Source organism: Solenopsis invicta, chromosome 7 (genome assembly GCF_016802725.1).
Source record: "Solenopsis invicta isolate M01_SB chromosome 7, UNIL_Sinv_3.0, whole genome shotgun sequence".
NCBI classification, from domain to species: domain Eukaryota; kingdom Metazoa; phylum Arthropoda; class Insecta; order Hymenoptera; family Formicidae; genus Solenopsis; species Solenopsis invicta.
The window spans coordinates 13,650,045-13,653,509 of record NC_052670.1 but is presented as its reverse complement, the minus strand read 5'-3'; the positions used below and the strand labels follow the sequence as shown (position 1 = coordinate 13,653,509).

Below are 3,465 nucleotides of genomic sequence, written 5' to 3'. Positions count from 1 at the left end.
ATTCATATGAAAGTAATGTAATAAAACTCCCCGCAAAAACACTTTATTTGGTATAAATTTAGACATATTAAAATAATTATAACTTGATATTATTAACAAGTGAAAGTAAGATGTCGTAAAAATAACATCTAACCTAACAACTGATTTAAGATAAATTTGCTTCTGACGATAAAAACAGAAAACTGTAGTATCCCCGCCATCTCTCGTAAAACGCTACGAATTAATTCCAACACCTAATATCTATTTTAAGTCTTTTTTGGATGTTCAATATATGTTCAAATTGTGAAATACGAATGTCCATAAGACTTTTAATGAGCTTCTGTCGCACTTTGTTGGGTTATCCTATAGACATCTAAAATCGAACATCCATTAGACGTTTTATGAACGTTTATGTACTATCTAAGTTATAAACAAAATAAAAAGAAAAAATAAGCAAGTTTTTTATTTATCTATATCATTGATTTTTAATTCTGTATAACACGTTAAATAATTAATATTTTTTATAATATTTTGTATTTGCAATTCAAAATTTCAAATATTTGTTTTCATTTTATTTAATTTTTCACATTAACGTAAATGTTATAAAACATTGTTTAAGTAATAAATCTGTAATTTATGATATTTAATAATTATGTATAATTTCATTTGTTATTAGGTTTACGGCAGATTCTACTTCATTTGTTTTAAATTGTGTTCATCAGAACAGTTCAACATTTGAAAATGATACGAATATCATGAACAATATTGCTAAAAATGAAGTGCCTTACAAAACGAAGATTTGGAGAAGTCATAAATGGATGACTGATAATTATACTTTGTTTTATATAGTATCAATGCTATTTCATATTTTTCCAGCTGTGCTAATAGATTTGGCTTTAAAATGCTTTGGACGTCAACCAATGTAAAATTTAAAATTAATATTTAATTAATTTACACAAATTAAAATTTTTTCTTTATGTATTTAATTAAATTGGCAAGAATAAGTTAATAGAATATTATTGAAATACTCATTTACATATTCTACAAATTAAAATAAAATAGTATATTCCCTCTTCTTATTGTAGATTATTTGTAATATTATTTTTACGTTTAGCTTCTATATTAAGTTTCTTTTTGGAGGAAACTTTTATATAATATATCTTTTATATTTATAATAACATACAAAAGACATATGTCTTTTAAAATATATCTATTTTATTACATTTGTGAAATTTAAATTTACATTTTCAATAATATAATTGAATCTATGTCATTATAACTAACCGTTTCATGTTAATGAGATATAAATATAAATTACTATAGGTTACTACAACTTTAAAGAAGACTATATGCGGCCAACCTTGCGCTGTTCCACTTTTGCTCTAATGACTGGATATTCGGCAATACAAATAAGTCACTTCTAATATCAACAATATCGCCTGAAGATCAGGATGCGTTTTCTTTTGACTATTCCAATTGCAATATTAGAGAGTATTACAAGTAAGCGTATTATATTTTTCTTTTTTAATAATAAATAACAGTAATTTAGAGATAACAAATATTTATAAATACGTTAATAAATGTTTTATTAAAGGAATTGTGTAATTGATAGCAAAAAATATATTCTTCACGAGAAAATGGACATAAATCAATTACATGAACTCATTCTACGTAATAAAAGGTATAAGTTTTAAAAGAGAAAGTGACACTTGTAAGTATAGTCACTCGTAATATCTTTTTTATTAGATGTCTACAGATTATCCAGCAAACACCAAACTACAATTAAATAAATGTTAGTTATAATTTTCCACTCAACATCGTAATTATTATATTACGACCCATGTAACAAAATGTCCGTTTAATAATCACAGTGCGCACATACAAATACTCGCACGCGTGTGACTCTCATAACGCACGCAGATGTGTCTTCATTTATGATTAAAAAAATTTTTTTAATTAATAATAATTAATAATAAATAATAATTAAAAAAAAACTTTTTCATATTGTTATAAAGTACTCTACGAGCCATTCAACTTTCATTCAGAACATTTCTTTCTATCTCTTATGCCTTCGACGATATTCACTTGGAAAGAAAAAAAAAAGATTTTTTTCATAATAATGTTTAACCCCCTAAAACTGAATTTAAGCACAAACAAAAAATATTTTTGTGTTACGGATAAACTCCTCTATATATACACAGAATTTCAAAATTTTTTGAATTTCTTATTCCTTGTAATAATTGTATGACCTTATTCTAAACAAGAATAATATTTGTGTTAAAGACAAATGATGGGTTTTAAGGCGATGCTGGATTGACGGTGAAACTCACTTGACGTTGGTATTTCAGATTATTGCAGATTTTTCTTCTACGAACTAGGGTCGCGCGTGAGGCAAAGAGTAAGAGGAATAGGCTAGCGCTCTTTGTCAAACGCACTCATCTTGTTTTTTTGACTTTAGCGCCTCTAATGCAGGATTTCTGAACTACCATAAAAGCAATTTATGCTCTTTGCATCAATATATGTGAAATTTACATAAACAAATTTTATTCAGGCTTTTCTTTTATACTAGAACTTCTAGGATCATTCTGCAAGCGTCGTATTGTTCTTTTATTTTTTCTACTTGCCGTAAACTACTTATTTTATACATACCAAGTCTAAAACTTTTATATGGGGCACATGTTGTCACGAATCGACTGCAAATGCCGATAATTAAACTATAATTTTTTAATCAACTTTCGTTTTTCGTATTGAATTATAGTTTCCGGCAAATATTTTTGTCACTACTTTAATCGTTTAAAAGGATTTTGAGATCAATAAAGCCAATTAAGAGAAAAGACGGAATAAAAATAAGCACATATATACAGGGTGTTCAAAAAATCCCGGACCGGCGAAATATCTCAAAAACTAAGCATTTTAGAAAAAAATGTTTTAGATAAAAGTTGTAGGGTTTCAAAAGATCTATTTATTGATCTTATCAGTTTGACCTTGGATGGCGTCGCCAAGGTCAGATCAAAATTACATTAACTTTTTTAAATAAAACTGCCTACTTTTTATTACATATTCTTGTAGCTTATCTCAAGATCTTTCTAAAGCACTATAAACAAATGTATTTTCGTTAAGTATTTTTCGAATTGTGAAGCTTGAAAGTTACAGTACATTACAGCTTTCAAGCCTCACAACTCGGAAAATACTCAACGAAAATAAACTTTCTTGTAGTGTTTTGGAAAGGTCTCGAAATTGATTACAAGAAAATGCAATAAAAAATATGCAGGGTGTTCAAAAAGTCTCGGACCGGTTGAATGTCCCGGACTTTTTGAACATCCTGCATATTTTTTATTGCATTTTCTTGTAATCGATTTCGAGACCTTTCCAAAACACTACAAGAAAGTTTATTTTCATTGAGTATTTTCCAAGTTGTGAGGCTTGAAAGCTGTAATGTACTGTAACTTTCAAGCTTCACAACTCAAAAAATACTTAACGAAAATA

The 3,465-nt window shown here is 27.3% G+C and overlaps 1 long non-coding RNA gene across 1 annotated transcript; it reads left to right on the top strand.

The window, feature by feature from the left end:
- The first annotated feature begins 582 nt into the window (after positions 1-582).
- On the top strand, positions 583-2,659 carry LOC113005927. Its single transcript, XR_003269637.2, has 3 exons — positions 583-901; positions 1,303-1,479; positions 1,574-2,659. It is a non-coding gene; the product is annotated as an uncharacterized LOC113005927 (long non-coding RNA).
- The last annotated feature ends 806 nt before the right edge of the window (positions 2,660-3,465 follow it).